Consider the following 18,743-nt stretch of genomic DNA (forward strand, 5'->3'; position numbering starts at 1 on the left):
AGAGGGAGGAGGAGCAGGAGAGGGAGGAGCACTAGCTGAAGAGAACCAGAGAGACAGGTAAATTTTAATTTAGAGTTCCAAGCGCTGTAGTTGTGAGCATTCCACATTATTGAGTGCTCAGCTCATTCAATATATGACTGTATGGGCTGGGGGTTCTCAGTGGATTAAAGAGCCTGCAAGCAGGCATAGTGGTCAGGGGTTCGATCATCAGGACTGCGCTCCTGGCCCTACCCCCGCAGCGCAGAGATGGCAACTGAGACTGGGCGTGGTGGTGCAGGCCTGTAATCCCAGCTCTTGGGAGGCTGTAAACAGGCGGATCACTATGAGTCCATCTAGTAGTGAGACCCTGAACACCCCATAGACCCTTCTCTAAAATACAAAAAAAAAAAAAAAAGATGATTGTAGATTGAATAAATTACAGTACCTGTAGGGCTCCAATCGGACTCCCAGAATCACCCAACCTACCTGTGAGCAGACACCATTCTCAGCAGGGAGCTCATGTCAGAACCCCAATGTCAAGGGCAAGCATAGGATGTGGGAAAGGAGGTGAGATGAGACAAGGAAATTTGTAGGTCTTGGAACTCTGGGACACATCTAGAGACACAGAAACATTTATACTCGAGGTTTTAAGAATTCTGCCATGCAAGTGCAATGCCTCCAAGGAACTTGGACCACAGATATTTAGTGAAATCTTCCTGCCTGGTGTCCCCTGTCTTCTTTCCATCCCTGGAGCAACATGAAGTGAGCGAACACGCCCAAAGTCATGTTGCTGTGCTGAGCTGTGTGACAGCACTGTGTGCACACAGGTGAAACTGCTGTGCTTGCCCAGGTAACTTCGCAGTGCCCTACGGTAACTGCCAAATACAGGGAAGATGCCTGCCTGGCAGTGGACCTGGGAACTTCTGAAGCAGCAGGCCCCTATGTTCTTTTGCAGAATAGTGTGTGAGCTCTACAGACAAGTGTGTGTTGTACAGCTAGTGATGGGACAGAACATTTAAATTTTTTTTAATTATTTATTTGTGTGTGTGTGTGTGTGTGTGTGTGGCCAGCTCAGCCCACCAGGGGGCGGGGCTGGCTGGCATGTGGTGCTGGGGGATTGAACCGCAGTCCCTGTGCTTTGCTAAGCTTGTTCTAAGTAGGTGCTTTAGACCACTGAGCCATCTCACCAGCCCCGGGACAGAACATTTAAAAAGAGAATACAAAGTAAAAAGCTGCTTGAAGTAAAAGATAAAAATTGTAGTGGTTGCTTTTACCATAAAGCGATATGGCTATTGAAGATTTCAGTTTATTTTACAGATATATAAAACATAAACACTGATATATTTTTCCCACTCTTTCTCCTTAAATATATATTTTGCTATTGTAATAGCCTTGACAAATGTTATTTTATTGTTAAATGAATCAAACTCAGGACCCTGCACTTGCCAGGAAGGTATGGTGCCACTAAGCTGTATTGCCAACCTTAATGTTAAATACTCCAATTGCCAAAAAAATGATTGTATTAAAGGGTATGAACTTTTGATTCATAACATCTAATTATTCTTCCTAAGAGCTGTCACTGTATTCCTACCAACCCTGTTGCTAGGGTGGTGGCTGTTATTGTCACTGTTCTTCAGGGGTAGATACTTAGTGTGTCTTCAATGACTGTCTAATAGGTGTTCGAAAAATAAAGTGCATTTTCTGTTTATAAAAAGAGGCCACCTCTCTGCTCTCTATAGCTGGTCTTTGTGCCTACTGTCTGCCTGCACCAAGGAAAAGTAAGTTTCACACCGTGTTGCCTTTATGAAAGACTGGTGGCCTCTGTGGGACCCTACCGCCTGTGGCATTTGTTACAGTGACTTTTTGAGGAAAAAAAAGCTTGTTATTTGTTCTTTCCTTGTTAGTGTGAAAATGACCTTTGTATAGAGTGATTTCATATAATCCTCCTCTGCTGTGTTGAACTGACCATCCAAATCTCTGCAGTCCAAGTAAAATTTCTTACTTTTATCTATAATGCCTCTGCTCACCCAGCACAAAGGAATACTGCAGCCAGTGTGAATCCGCTGCGTGGCGAGCATGTTCACCCTCCCGTGCTACCTGCAGTATGCTGCTCTTTTCTATTAAAATGACGAGTGATCACAGTTGTTGTCCTTGCCAAGTGTCCACATATTGTTCTTACATCTGAGAGCCCTGTTGTCTCTCCAGCCCTTGCAGTGTAGAACCTCACACCAAGGCCGAGCTAAAGTAGTTTCCTGTAGAAGTGAGCACAGGGACCTAACGGCGACTGGAGGGGACAGCAGGGAGAGGCTGCGCACACACAGCGTGGCCGGGGCATCTCTGCGAGACGGTGGTCAAGCTGTCAGAGATTTTGGAGGAACCTTTTGAAATGCAGCTCAGAACTGTCGATCAGGGCACTCAAGGGGAATATTTTCTCTTCATTCTCATACCTCATTAGCCAAAATATGATTAATAAAAGCTTGACATATAGTTAACTTTTGCATGAGTGAGCTTTGAAATGATCTTTCTAATAGCATCGCACCAGAATATCAAAGAAATCAAGTGCAGGAAGCCAGACTAGCACCGCGCCAGCGTCTGAGTGGTGAACGCAGCCAGAGGGTTCCCTGGAATGGATCGTAATAAATTTTGCAGCAAGTCCTGCGCGGAAAGAGGAGATGCACAGGGAAGTTCAATACAGACATGAATTTTAATAACATCTGCTAGAAATCAAATGACAAATAGTAAAATCTTGAAAAAGATTTAGCTACCAAAATAAGTGTAATTACAAATTTGAGCAGAGAGGAAGAAATTAATAATTTAGAATGCCGAAGAAAGACAGTGTTTCCCTTAGGATTCGATTTTTGCTCATTGCTACACTGTGAATCATGTACTTTGCCGCAGTCATGCTAACCAATCTAGCATCCGAGCTATAACTTTTCCTTTCATATTTGCTTTCAATGTGCCCTCCAAGGCTCTGATTGTAAACGTGCACAAATACAGTCCCAGTTGCTCTGTTTTCGTATTTTCCCGTTTACTTGCTGTTTTGCTTTTTTGGTTTTCGTCTTTGTTAAGGTACTTGAAATGTGCGTAATTGCATTCATCTTGTAGAGTTGGCACGACGGGAGCTGGGACTCAGCAGCGTTGCCTCTCCTTTCCTACCCTTCCCTGTCTCCCGCTGTGCCCCTTTTCATTTCTACAAGGTGTGCCTCCCTGCTTCCTACCATCTGTCTTTTATTTCACTCTTTATGTTTTAGGGGTGAGGGCACAGGTAGGGAAAAGATAAGATGAAGAGGTCACTGGGCTTTGTTTAAAAATAATGAATCCTTCCAAGGCAGCTTCTTCTGTCTCTGCAGCTACCCTGGGTGATTAGAAAGACAGAGGCAAAGAAAGGAGAGCGCAGGTCCCGGGCAGGCCCCAGCTAGCACGACTGACACAAGAATCGCATACTTCCCCTGGACACAACGTCTAAGCCTAAACTGCCTTTCTTCAATGGCCTCGCCTTTACATTTACCCACCACCACAGGACAGGAAAGAGTCATCCAGGCTCAAGAAATCTAAGGCTAGTGTGAGACATAGCCAGGACGCCCAGGTAGACTGTAGCATCCTGTATGGGCAGAAGGATCCCAATTAAAAAGGCCTGAGATGGAAGCTCCACAGGTTTTCCCTTGGTAACCTCCCTACTGTGCTATGGATATAGCCAGGCAGCACAGCAGCTACCGGCAAGCACAAGGTCCTGAGCTTGATTCCCCATACTGTTGCGGGCAGCTAAGTTAGGTAGAAATATTATAGGCAGTTAGACAAGGCAAGGACATCAAAGGAGATAACACAGAACACAGGATACTTACAGCTGTGGAAGACATGAATGTGCCTGCTGTAGGCCAAAGACTGAGTAAACGCTGACCTCCCTAAAGATGAGCATCTGGGATTGATCATCACCTTGAGGAAGCCAGGAAGCGTCACTAATCCAACGGCTACCTGCTGGCTACTGGACCAAGTCCTGTTCTATATTCATGCCTGCTTGCTACATGACTCCCTTCCCCATTTGGTCCTGGACTTGATTTTACCTGAGCAGTGGTGCTTGTAATCTCATTGGCTGACCATAGTTTTGGCCAGTCTCATGCCCACCTAAGTGAGTGCCCTGTTCTCCACCTTAGACCCACGTAGTTGCACACTGCAAAAGTCCCTGGAAGAGAGAGTTTCTAGGGGAACCACCCTCTCAGGGAAAAGAGCTTTCTTTCCTCTGATAAATATATTATGCTCCTAATCTCTGTTTGTTCCTAAAGTTCATTCTTCGGTTTTAGAGAACACAAATTCATCCCTGGTACCTTTCAGGTTGAGAGTTTCACTTTTTCCCCCTATATCATGTGGAGGTCATCCACCGAGATCATTTTTCTCCTGTATCAGTACTAAAGAGAGTGACACGCTACACTCCATACTCGTGCAGAACAGCTGTTTACCGTTCCTGTCCCCGCTTTCAAATAAATCGTCTTCTTGTCTTCCTTTATTTTAAAAGTTGCTCCTTTAGTTACTGATGCTGGGTGTATGATCCCCGGTTGCCGCAATCCCACAGAGCAGCGGCTTGGTGTGCTCCTGTGGATCTCACGATATTTATATTTCTGCTTTGCTGTGGAACAGAAACCAAGTGATATTTAGCCTCTGTCTTAATTTAAACCTATTATGAGATATATATATATATATATATATATTCCTATAAATGAACTCGTTTATCTTTCTTTATGGCTGAGTTGTACTCCATATCTATCAATCTGTTAATTAACCTACGTGTATAGCCATTTTACTTCTTTTTTTTTTTTTTTTTTTTGAGGAACCAAGGATTGAACTCAGGCCCTTGTGCTTGCCAGGCAAGCACTTATTCCACTGAGCCATCTCCCCTGCCATTTTACTTCTTGAAACTTCATCGTATTACAGAGAAATGTTCATTGGTTGGCAGATTTTCTGGGTTCTTACTAATACATTTAAGGAATGAGATAAAAATAAACTACTTTATCCTCTTTTGATAAAAATATATCTTTGTTTCCTCTTGATATAGGAGTCTTTTATACAACATTTATTTCCAAAATGTGCTGGGAAATAATGCTTTTTAGTGTCCTATTCATTTGATTTCACCTAAATTAATATGATTGCCTTAGCTTTCTACCAGTATAGTAGAACTCTAAGACAATCAGCTCTTCAAAAGAATAGGCTTGTTTCGGGCTCACAGTTGTGGAGTTTCCATCCCAGGGTCATTTGGCCATAGCTTTTGGCCCTGTGTTTGTCCATGACGGGAAGACACAAGACTGGAGTAAAATTACTCACTTTGTGATCAGCAGACAAAAGACAGAGTCAAATGCTGGGATCTTACCGTAACTTTTAAGGGTACACCCACGCCCTGGAGTCTGAGTTTCTTCTACATTACAATAATGCCCTTTTGGGAAACATTTGTTATACAGTTGTAGCAATGTCTAACATCAATTTAGATGAAGCTTCTCAATTTTTTGTAATTATAATAAGCATTTGGGTCATCTATCCTGTACTTATCTTTAGTCTTAGTTTTTAGATGTGGACAGATGATTAGAGAAGATAACATATGTTCTTCACTTAACAGTGCCTTATTTTCTATTTTGGAAAATGAACATTTTCATCAATCCTAAAACAGACACATAGCCATAAACTTTCTCTGACCTGTCCATCCATCCATCCCTCATCCACTGAGTGTTCTTCATGAAGCAAAGGACTAATTCTGACTGTGTCAGAGTGCACTCTAAATCCAATGTCTATGGAGCTGAGGAGATAGCGCAGCAGAATAAGAGCTTACCTGGCATGCGCAAGGCCCTGAGTTCAATCCCCAGTACCCCCCCACCAAAAAAAAAATCCAATGTATAGATGAAGCTCCAAAACACTGAACAAAGCACTCTGCAGTTATGCAGTTCCTTGGATGCACTAAAAACAAATCCTCTTGTTAAATGAGGATTTAAATGTGAAGACTTGTTCAGTGGAATGTCTTCACATAAAATTGATCCTTGTGACCAGACTGTAATTGTATCTGAGAACTGAGTTACATGTAGAGGCAAATTGCTGGAGGAATGAACAAGCCTGTTACTCTGTGAAGGAGCTCAGTTTCATCACTAATCCTGTTCATCCAAGTCATCCATACATTTGTGAAACAACACAGGGCTTCTCCAAATGGTCAACTCAACTTGGCAACTGTATCATTTTTTTCTTAACTCTCTTTAAAACAAGCCAAATTTTCTCAGATTTTAATCTATTCGAATTACTAAGTAAATTTTGCTAAGCACATTTTTGCTACATAAAATTTCTCATATTCCCAGTGAAATTTTTGATCATTGCAATTCTGTTTTATTAAGTGTTATAAGTAGGTGCTATGCAAGGACTGATGAGTGAGCCACTTTACATACTACTGACATGGTTATGCTATATTATTTTATTTATTTTTTAAAAAATCATTTATTTGCTTATATATTCATTTATTTATATATTTATTTTGTACAGGGTCTTCGCAGCTTGGATGCATAGTGATCCTTCCATGTCAGCCTCTCCAGTGCTGGGATTATAAGCATGTGCCACTATCCCTGGTTTTGGTGGACAGCACGGCAAGCCCGAGTTTTGGGCCAGCACAACATGTGGTAAATGGGACTGAACCTAGGTCCTTGCTCTTGCTAGGCAGGCCTTTATTTGCCAAGCTCTCTACCCAGTCCTGCTATTTTAAAATGTACACAATTTTAATTCTGCCATTTATACAGTATTTTGAGAATGTTGAAATCTAAGAAGTATGCCTTACTCATCTTTCTATTCTAAGTGCTTAATTGAAGAATTTCTATCCAAAAATAAATAGTTGTACACTAGTGTTAGTTAAATAAATATCATTTAGCTTTAATTTAATTACTGTAATCTTAATCACCGCTGAAAATAACCTCAAAAGTAAAATAAATACTTTTAATCTTGCCCTTCTAATATATCATGGCAATGATTTTGTGTTAGTTTTGCAAGGCCACAACTCCTAAGAGAATGAAAACACTTCTGTACCTTCCCTCCTGACCCCTGAAGCTCAGGCGCAGGGAGGCGACCCCTCAGCAGCCTGCTTTCTGCACCTACACTGTTTTCCTGGGTTTACATTTCTCCCCCTTCTCATCTGCGCTCTCACAGATCTTTCACACACCTCAAGATGTAGCACATCAACTTGGTCATGAAACATGATTTTATTATTACAGTTTATTGGAGTCTTGTTAGTTTCCATGTTGTGTAATTCCATATTCTAATAATGCATCTACGTGACCCTAGTTATAATCAAATTGTTTACCCAAGATAATTCTGAGATATTTGATATAATTGTTCTTGAGTCAATAATTCCCATGGCTTTTTTGTTTTGTTTTGTTTTGTTTTGTTTTGTTTTGTTTTTGTTTGTTTTTTGTGCAGTACTGGGGATTGAAGTCAGGGGAAGTGAGGGAAGTCACTTGCCAGGGAAGTGCTTATTCTACTGAGCTATCTCCCTAGTCTTGTTTTAAAAATTACTGTTTACGGTAATATCTTTTTGTCACCAAATTGTCAACTGCATTATGTAGTAATTATACTAATTATAATAGAATGATATAATATATAATGAAGCAATAACGAATTCTTTCAGCATAGCTTGAAAAACAATTATCATGTTTATAGCCAAAAAAGTAAATAATGGGACTGATTAGTATTCATTTGTTCACAGTTTTAATGGAAACATAAACATACATTATGATGTTTAAATTTTTCTTATGCTTTAAATTATAGTCTCTACTGGATTCAGTTAAGATATGCATCAAAAGCAAATAACATACTTTCTCTTCAAAAACTACCTTTGATTAACCAAGCTTCCACATGTTAACCTTTTAAAATCTTTTGTCTTTTAATGTATTTGGTTGTTGTAGAGTCTCACTCCACAGCTTGGACTCATAGTGATCTTCCTGTTGCCAGCCTTCCCAGTGGCGGGACTGCAAGTGTGCGCCAGCATACCTGGACTCCACATGTTAATGATTTAATCTTTGAAAATTGCAGCATACAGAACCAATGTATAAAGTACATTTTCTATGCAGGCATAAGGGATATATCTATGATGCGGTGGCTGGTTTTATTGATTAACACTTTTATAAAGACTGTTAAGGTCATTAGTTAAAAATGACCAAAATATCACAGTGTGTTTTTAATCTTTTTCTATAAACAGAAAGACCAAACATTAATACTTTAAGACCATTATTAAAGAAAGGGAGAAAAGCCTCAGTATAAAATTTGAGACTTAGAACACACTTAATACTATTAAATGTGGAAATCTTGTGGAAGACTTTTCCGCAAATCATGGAAACAATGCAAAAACATCATAGAAATAGAAATGAGTATATGCTTCCTACTGTCAGAGATAAAATCTAGTTCTAACCCATCCACTTATGTTCTGCATCTATAATATGCAATTTAATTTTACTTCTAAATCATTATTGTTCTTACTCTATATTATTTTTCATAATATTGTATGGGAAGTTAAAGATATTGGAAAATTTCTTCCAACATTCTCAAATATTTAAAATTTACACAAAAATTTTATTTTGTTGCTAGTTTTATTTTTATCTTAGACTAAATATTATTTTATTGTTTCTTAACATTTTCTGTTATCAAGATAACATGGCCCTTTCTAAGATCTTAAATTTATTTTCTTGTTTTCTCCCTTGGCTTGTTTCCATTTTCTTCCCCTCTTTTTCCTGCTCCCTTCCTGAATTCCTTCCATCTCTCACTCCCTCCTTCCTTTATTCAAAAATATTCATTCATGAATATTCACTAAAAGGCTTCAGCACTATAATGTGTAATATAAATAATACAAGCTTTGCCTTCATAAAGTTTGTATTTTAGTAGAAGAAACAAAGTCAAAGTCACAGAAAACAACAAAAAAGATAGGAAACAGGGGCATAGACGCTGTAGAGATGAACCAAAATGATGGGAGACAGGAGGGAAGCAAAGGAGAAGAGGGATCAAAAGTGATACATGAATGCACCAATAATATACTATCATCAATATATTCATTATTTATTGAAAACATATACAATGAAGTGTAGAGTAAGTGAAGGAGAATGCAAATGTGCTTAAATGTTTCAATGGAATTTAGCTTGAACTATTGAGAGCAGGATTATTGTAAAGTTTAAATATGGTAGTTGAGAGGACACTGCACTAAAGAAAGTAGTGCGTGAAAATGGCTCTAGACAGATAAAAGCTTGGAAATTGTTAGGGAATGAGAAAGATACGGCTATAAAATTCTGTAATGAGGAAAAGAATTTAGGCTATAATGAAGAAAAAACAATAATCAAACTAGCTAGAGTCTTTATAGCTGAATTTTACTTTCTCATAGGAAGGAAACACCGAAGAATTTTAGGAAATTCTGTAATATTGTGAAATAGGAATAAACTTTTAGAAAGAAAAAGGAACTAGAGCTAGAGAAAGGAGGCAAGGATGGAAGGAAAAAGGGGGAGGGAAATATAGTTAAGTTATACTGCTAATTTCTCTTAGTTCATTGAAAAGAAAGGGTTGGGCTAATATTGTTTGGAGAGTTTTATTCCTATTTCTTCTACTCTGGGTAAGTACTTTGAAGATAACTGCATGTAAAGTATTAGCTATTGTTATTTTCCTGGCATTCGGTTTTCAAATTTTGAATTTTCCATAAAATAAAAGCCATAATTTTAATAAATACATAATCATATTTCAATATATGTATAAAATGTGCAATGATCAAATCAGAATAACATCTATATTACCTGAACTATTCATCTTATCTCTGTGTTGGAAAAAACAAAATTTTTGGACTAACTGTATATGTTAAAGACATACACTACTGTCCAAGCTCTCCTGCAGTTCTCATATTTAATTTTGTACAAGTAATATCTACAACAAGCTTGGTAATAAGTACTATAAACTTGTAGTATTATTACCTTACAAGATTAATAAAACTTATGCTATTATTAAAGTAGAGCATGCAAAGTGGTTATTTTTCTGAGTTTCTTTTTTTTGACAGTTTCAAAACACTTTAATAGGACAGTTTCAACAATTAATACATTGCATATTGTTGTCTTTATAGTGCTTATTCATAGTACGAGATGCAGAAATAATATCCTGTCCAAAATACTATTAATACAAATCTTTCTTTTCATTGAATTCAGGGACAGTAGCTGTATATCTATCCTAACTATTTTGTATATACAGATACAAAATGGTCTTCTATCTGTATCCCCTTTTTTGCTTTAATTTGTCAGAGATGGATATTCCATTGTCATTTAAATATTGTAGGTGTGTGAATTCAGCAAAATAATCCAATATATTCCAGTATTCCATAATAGTAGTGCGTTATCCACAGGACTGGCAATGTCAGAAGTTGTTGACTTGGGCCCTTTACAGCTCAGCATATTAATATGGCTTTACTTTTCATACCTTACTATTATACTTTTCTGCTGGATGGTTAAGACCAAGATAAAGCAAGACCTATATTACAAGAAAAGTAACTTTTGTATCTGACAAGGTCAGTCAAATCCTCTCGGGATTTTTCCCAAAACTGTATACCGCACTTTGTAGATCTTTTGTCAGTGTCAGTCATGTGGATGAGTCATGGCAATTGGTTATTGATTTTCTTTTTTGTGAAAGCCTAAGAGAATGTTTTCTCTCCATATGACTCTCCTTAGGCACACTCTACATCATCTTTCACTTTCCTCTGTGGTCCCATAATCTCTTTGATCAGAAAATTTTTACACCACTGAGACACATGATGTTAAAGTACAGGTTCTCTTATGTTCTGTGTCCTCATTGACCTTGAAATGCTAGGGCCAAAATGTTGGCTTGTCCTTGTAGCCCTTTTTTTTCCTCTAAGGTTTAGTCTGCAAACTTAAGTTCTGAATCTTCCAGAAGAGAAGCTTAATGATATTATTACCCTACAACATAGGCAATTGAGCTTAACCTCACTATCTATCTGAATATCAAACATCTTAGACATAGCATGGAACAGCTATTTTCCATCAAGTATTGATATGTTAAACTTTAAATCCCTATAGAATGTGAAGAAAAGAAAGAAAAAATATTTTAAACAGTTGGAATAAACAACTATATATCTTTACATGGAAATTTAGAAATCTAACCATATACAGCATTGTAACAGGACAGTCCTATGACTTTTTTTTTCTTACCTCCTGTTTTCATTTATTAACCTTTTTTTTAAACATTTACTTGAGAGACAGAACAGCAGTAATTGCTATACGACATGATAAGCATTAAGTGTTTAGAGACCAGAATGGCAGGCATTCCAAGCATGTCCCTCATATTACACATTGCTATTCAGTGCAGTTGCTTAGTTCGCAGGTGTCAGCATATATGCTTAGTCAGGGTGAGAATCCTACCAATTAACTGTTTCACTTTACATTCGGTTGGATAGTAGTGATAAAACTTTCACCTACATTTCCAAATAGCACATTTTAAAATATATTGTTAACTTGTAATGTGATCTGAAATGGGTTTAACACTAAACCCAAGCTCTTCTACGACTTTCCTTCACTCCTGTGCTACTCAGTGTTTTGACACTGCCCAGCAGCAGCTCGGCACTTATGCGTCACCTGTTCTTCACACCACCCCAGAAAGACAAATGCCCTGAATTAGTCATATCATATTTTATTCTTATGATCTTCTTTTTTCACACCATTTCAACTTTCTACATAATTTTTCTTGCATCTACACTGTTTTGAAATTACCCTTCACTCTATGTTAATTTTCTCAGATTAATAATACTGCATTTTTGAGATAATTTTCTATCTACTTACACCGTTTTCCCCCCAGTCTCCCATAAAATTGCAAATTCCTCACAAACACTGCCAGACGCACCAGCTAACATGTCAAGGTCCTTTTGTCCTTTAGAGGAATCACTCCTGGCTTCTCTTCAAAGCGTTTTTCTCGTTGTTTTCTTCTGATGAGAACAAGCGTACTCAGGGTGGGACGGTCATAAACTCATTCTGTATTCTTTGAATTCCTTTTATTCCCTTTTCATTCTATAACTCTTTTCTGGATACCGTATACTTTTCCTGGCTTTCTCTTTCACGTTTGTTTATATAACATTTGTCATCATCATGAGGAATGAAAGTTCTCCATTTCTTTGGAATCCTCATGTCAATCGGCTTCCATCCACCATTAAACAAAGTGTGAGAAAATCCGGCTGACAGGAGGAAGCGCGCAGGGTAGCTCACTGCTTCCCGGCTCCAGAGCAGCGCTTCTTGGCCGCTAGCAAGGCAGAAGCAGCGTGAGGGGAGTCGTGGTGGAGCGAGCCTGTTCACACCGCGGGAGGGAGACAGAGAGGGGGACAGGGCCAGGACCCCAGTAGCTCTTTCAAAGACACACCCCGCAGAGCCAACTTCCTCAGGTTCAACCTCCAGGAACTCCAGAGTGTCCTCAGCTCAGGATAAAGCCTCGCACCAAAGAGCCTCTGGGGGGCATTTAAGATGGGAACACAGTGTACTGTCTGTTGGGAAGCATCATGAAAACCTTCAGGTTTTGCGGGTGCATATGAGAGACTGGGACTCTTTTATAGCTCTTCAAGTGTACGATTCAGTGTCTTTATTTCTCATATTTTCCTCTTCATCCATCCCTGGAGGACTTGACTTATGCAATCCCTGAGCTTACTTAAGGTTATACAATATATATGACCTACTCTTATTTTGCAATTTAGATATTTATGTATCAACTTGCTAATATTTGCCTTATCTTTCAAAAATCAATTATGATTTTTCAGCTGATTTTCATCTTCAATTTTTTTTCAACTCTTAACACTTAGAAAGGCTTAACTATGTCAGCCTGATTGGCTTAGAAGCCAACTCCAGGGATAAATGTAGTAGCCTTCTGGAAGTCTCTGTGTGGGTCCTGAGTGTGGTCTTGTGTGACAGACCTGTGCCCTCGCCGTTTCCTCTCCAGTGGGTTCTCTTGCAGTGCCTCCCGCCCACCCCGAGGAAGCAGGCTTGGCACTTCCCTTCCCGCCTCCATGTCACTGCTTTTGGGTGGGTTAATTATGCACTAAATACCCAAAAACCATGAGCAGCAAGCAACCTTTCCTCCTTCAAGTTATGTTACTAGATGTTGCGCTCGAGCATGGAGGAGATGATTAACAGCCTGACCTTCCCCTCTCCCGATTTTAATTCTTTTTATATAACTTTAAAATAATTTTGACAGTTTGAATGAGAAATGACAACAGAAGTGCACATTCGTCAGTGGTGTTTATTAAGTCCCAGCTTTTCAGAAATTACATATTGCAGATATAATTGAATCATGCTTGTACATTTATCTTGCTTTTATCTCAGAAAACAGATAATATCTTGATGTGTGTGTTTAATGTTCTGTTTAAACTTTCTTTTGTTACATATGTAGAATTTCAATTGGATGATTTCTCTGCTTCAGTGCAGAAATATTTTTGATACATACACTGGGAAGTCAAAATTATCTCTATTATATAATTATAGCAAGGTACATAGTTGAGAACATTAGAGATAAATTTTCCTGTCTCGTTCACGGCTCAGTAGGTCCGTGGCATGTAAGCTGGAGAAATTCCAAAATTCTTTGCATGGAAATACCTCTCTTGTATTGTGTCTTTAAGCGGTTGCAGGAGCAGGGTGTGGCCAGCTGCTTTCCAGAAGTCACTGCCCTTGAAGCACTAGCTGCACGTTAGCCCTTGGAAGCCTGCGGGTGCGAAAACGAAGTGAGGTTGTGACTTCGTTTGCAGGCAGATTAGCCCCGTTTCTCATGATCAGTACTTACACGTGTTTAGAGACACAATAATGGCCAATGCAGGTGTGGAGTATTTACCGCATCTTAGAACATTCTGCTGAGGTCTTCAGGGACCAGGACCAGGAAACAAGAGGGGGTCCAGATCCAGCCCTGCAAGGCTGCACGCGCTCAGTTGCTGTGTCCGTTTGTAATTTACAGATAATTTATCATGATTACATGAAAGATAAGTAAGTATCATGCTAACTCACCCGTTCTGAGGTTGTCTTATAAAAAGCAGCAGCATGCATCCACATAATATAAGATTCAAGCTTTTAGCAAAAATCCAATTGAAATTTTATATCTATCATTAGAATTCCTGTTCTGATTACAACTGAAAAAGGAAGAATTTTTGGAACTAATCTAAAACTCCAAGGATGTTATAATAATTTTTACTTCTGGTGGCATCTATGATTATCATTAACTTTAAGTTTAGCTTTAGGCTTATTGGGAATTCTTTTCTATCATAAATGACCTGTTCCGATTTTTATCCAGCAACTAAATTTTTGGATACAGGCAGAACAGACTTTATGAAATTTCTTTTTAAATACTATGTTCCAAACAATGAAAATCCTAGTTGAGTTATTGAAATACAGAGAACACTTTTTGGCAATCCACACACAAAGCAGTTATAAAAAGTAGAAATGAGCTGTTCCCCAACACTACCACACTAATGTTCATAACCAGAAAGTAATACATGAAAGTAGAAGACAGGACTGTTGGTCTGCAAAGATTTTCCTTAAATCAATAAATACTAAGTCTACTAATTATAGATGTTGATTAGCCAGCATAAAAGGTAACCATTTCATGAAGCCTACTTTGTGAGACAGATTTTCTCAGTCCAATATTTTTTTAATTAATATTGGCTACAACGGAAGTGCATTGCACCTATTCACAAGTGCTTTTGAAAGAGGATCAGTGCAATAAAATAGAAACTTAGAAAATCACAGACTCATTTCACACTGGTGTTCTGTCGCCTTTAGATACAATTCAATTTACGATAATATTCTTATTTTGCTCTCTCGGTGGAAGGAGAAACTGAGGGATGATGTATTCTAAGTGTGAAGGTTGTCATTGCAGCTAGAAATCCTTACTCCTGCTGAGGCTACTAATTACTGTTAATAATTGACAGAAAATGTTGAAACTTTTTAAAATGTATTTTGTACAGGGTCTACAGGGTCTCACTACACAGATTGGACTCGTAGTGAAACTCCCATTTTCAGCATCCCAAGTTCTAGGATTACAGGAGCACACCACCATGCCCAATCTCAATCTCTGTCTCTGGGTGCCCCTGGGGACTGGGTTGACAAGGCAGGCCGGGGATGGAACCCTGGTCCCTGAGTAGTCTATCTAAGCAGATGCTTCAGTCTGCTGAGCTATCTGACTGGCCCCAAAAAGTTAAAACTAAATAGAGAGAATATTTTTAATATAAAAATAATAATCTGGAAAAAAATGACTAGTGAAAACTTTAGAATGTTGGCTATAAAGGTATTATAACCGACACATGAAATGCTTTGCAAATATTTAAAAAATAAAGTACTTCATTTTTTGTTTTTTGAGTCAAAGTTCTCATTTCATGCAGGCTGGATTTGAACTCAATTATGTAGCCCAGGCTGGTCTAGAACTCATAGCGATCATCCTGCCTCAGTCTCTTAAGTGCTGAGATTAGAAGCATGTACAGTCATGCCTAGCTTGATGATTGATTGTTTTAAAATCTCTTTTCTTTAACTTTCAGATGTCTGTAAAAAAGTTTTGTACATGGTAAAATTATTTATCCATGATTAAGAAGTTCATTTAATTTAAATTCTTTTTTTACTAAATAACTAGATCTAATTGCACTTAGCAGGTTCTGTTTACTGTCTTCATATGTCTTTGCAGGTAGATCCTAGGAACTAGTTGATATTAAAATGAAATTGATAATTATCTTTGTATAAATATCCAAGTAATTTAGTTTTTCTTAAAACTTATAGGTTAATTTTCAAAGAATTTAAAATCAATATTCGATTTTCTACGTAAATTTACTATGGACTTTTTGTGTTTATACACATTATATCTATAACTTACATGAGTAGTTTTAACTTTTTCTTCATAGGTGTGATATGTGAGGGGAGACAGCTAGGGTGGAGGCTACTGAGTACCCTGGACTCATGAGCAGCATTTTGGCACAGATTGTGGAGATTGAAGCTGAGATGGCTCAGACTCAAAAGTACAAGGCTGCAGCACATCACCGAGGGCTGCTTAAGGCTCACCTTGCTAAGCTTTATAGAGAACTTATTACACCAAAAGGTGGTAGTGGTAGTGGGCCAGGAGAGGGTCTTGATGTGGCCAAGACAGGTGATGCTCAAATTGGGCACCTTACTCCTGCTGATGCTAATTACTGTTAATAATTGACAGAAAATATTGAAACTTTTTTAAATGTGGGGAAGCCAACACTGCTGAGTAACCTGGAAGGAATGTATTCTGAGGTGGCAGCCTATGAGTTCACTACTCTGATGACTGTGACTGGCGTCATCAGGTACAAAGATGCCAACATCCAGCTCCTAGATCTCCCAGGTATCATTGAAGGTGGCAGGGATGGGAAAGGTAGAGGTCTTAAAGTCATTATAGTGCCTCGTACATCTAATTTGATCCTGATTGTTCTGGATGTCTTGAAACCCTTGGGACACAAGAAGTAATTGAAAATGAGCTGGAAGGCTTGGCATTCACTTGACTAGCATACCTCCTAACATTGGCTTTAAGAAGAAAGACAAGGGAGGGATTGATATCCCAGCCACTTGCCCTCAGAGTGAGCTGGATGCTGAAACTGTGAAGAGCATTCTGCCTGAATAGAAAATTCATAATGCTGATGTAACTTTGCATAGTGATACCACAGCTTATGACCTCATTGATGTGGTGGAAGGAAGCAGAGTGTGTATCGCTTGTGTCTATGTATTAGACAAGATTGGCCAGCTCTCCATTGAGGAGCTGGACATCATCTATAAGGTGCCACACTGTGTGCCAATCTCTGCCCATCACCACTGGAATTTGGATGACTTACTGGAGAAGATCTGGGACTATCTGAAACTAGTGAGAATCTATAGCAAACCCAAAGGGCAGTTACCAGATTACACACCTCCTGTGGTACTGCCTTACTCCAGGGCCACAGTGAGGATTTCTGCATGAAGATTCACAAAAATCTTATCAAAGAATTTAAATACATTCTGGTCTGGGGCCTCTCTGTGAAACACAGTCCTCAGAAAGTGGGTAAGGACCATACACTGCAGGATGAGGATGTCATTCAGATCATGAAGAAGTGAGACCTTTCCCTTCCGCATCTGTCGGACCAACCACAGCAGCTTTCCCCTTGACCAAGCACCCTACTCAATTCCTTCTGGCTTTGGCTGCCGCAGGATCCCTATATGGGGCAGGCACATGAAGACATCCAAACTGGACCTTCATTTATCTTACCTGGTGTCACCTTCCATGTTGAACTGCATATAAGATCCAGTAGGCCTGTTCCCTATGTGCCAAAAAAGAAAAACAAAAAGAAAACCCTTTTTCCTAGTAATTTGCACAAGCTTTATTTATTTATTTATTTATTTATTTATTTATTTATTTATTGCAGAACTGGGGATTGAATTCAGGCCCTTATGCTTGCCAGGCAAGTGCTTATTCTACTGAGCCATCTCCCCGGCCCCTGCACAAGCTTTATTGTTCCTCCATCCACTAAGCCTTTAATTCCTCTATCCAGGGTGAACACAGTTGTTTTTGACATTTTCACTGTTGTTTCTTTTATGGTTAAATTATTCAAAATTGCTTTCATTTTTTAAAATGTATTTAGTATAGGGTCTACAGGGTCTCACTATGTAGATCAGACTCCTACAGATCCTCATGTTTTTCAGCCTCCCAAGAACTGGGATTATAGGCGTGCACCACCATGCCCAGTCTCAATCACTGTCTCAGCGCACACCAGGGGCAGGGCCAGCATGGCACACCAGGGATCAAACCCTAGGCCTGGGAGTCCACCCAAGCAGGCACTTTAATCTGCTGAGCTATCTGGCCAGCCCATTCTTCTTTAGTCTTTTAATCTTTTTTAAGTTTGGAATTTTGATAAGGACTATTTGATGGTCCTGCTGTGAAGAGTTCAGCATTGGAGAAATTAACAAAATATATTTTTGCATCTGATAATCAATAATTTAATAGTTAACAAGATAAATGTAACAGTTAACAATTATCTTAATTTTAAAATATAACATAAAAATTTTAATTTTATAAAATTAATTTTATAAAAATTAATTGATAAATATTTATTAATTTTAGCTGTGAGAATCCTCTTCTTTCAAATAAGCTTGCCTAATTATGTTCATAAATTACTTTAATAATTTAATTACAATAGCAAAGTCTGTACATAGCATGTGATCCCGCCTTCTCCAAATGGAGGTTTATTAATCACTAATGTTATGCCCAACACTATGGAAATGCTGTATATGTATCCTTCCATTAATTTTTCATTATATTTATATTAAATAGACTTTACAGGGAGACAAAGCTTAGTTGTTAAGTCACTTTTCTAAAATTATATAGTTAGTATATAGGCATGATACATTGAAACTCACTTGGGTATGTTTAATTTTAACCAGTAAAATACAAAACTTTGCAATATTTATCTTTACATACATTTTGTCATAACAGAAGCATTAATAGGGCTGGGGAGATAGATAACTCAGTTGAATAAGCGCTTGCCTGACAAGCGCAGGGTCCTGAGTTCAATACCCAGTACTGCAAAAAATGAATAAATAAATAAATAAAATAAAAAAATATTAATGAAGATTAATATCAGGGCGGAGAAGTAATGGGAACTCCTGGACTTTTTAAAATTATGGTGGCCTGAAGGCTTGTATCTAAAACAAAGTGCATTGGAAATTTGGAACAATTCTGCTGGAAGAAAGGGGAAACATAAGATGATTTTCTGGATA

General features: G+C 38.5%; 1 pseudogene; it reads left to right on the forward strand.

The window, feature by feature from the left end:
* The first annotated feature begins 15,935 nt into the window (after positions 1-15,935).
* Positions 15,936-17,084, forward strand: LOC101592106 (annotated as a pseudogene).
* Positions 17,085-18,743: the final 1,659 nt, after the last annotated feature.

Source organism: Octodon degus, unplaced genomic scaffold, assembly GCF_000260255.1.
Source record: "Octodon degus isolate 3935 unplaced genomic scaffold, OctDeg1.0 scaffold00012, whole genome shotgun sequence".
NCBI lineage: Eukaryota > Metazoa > Chordata > Mammalia > Rodentia > Octodontidae > Octodon > Octodon degus.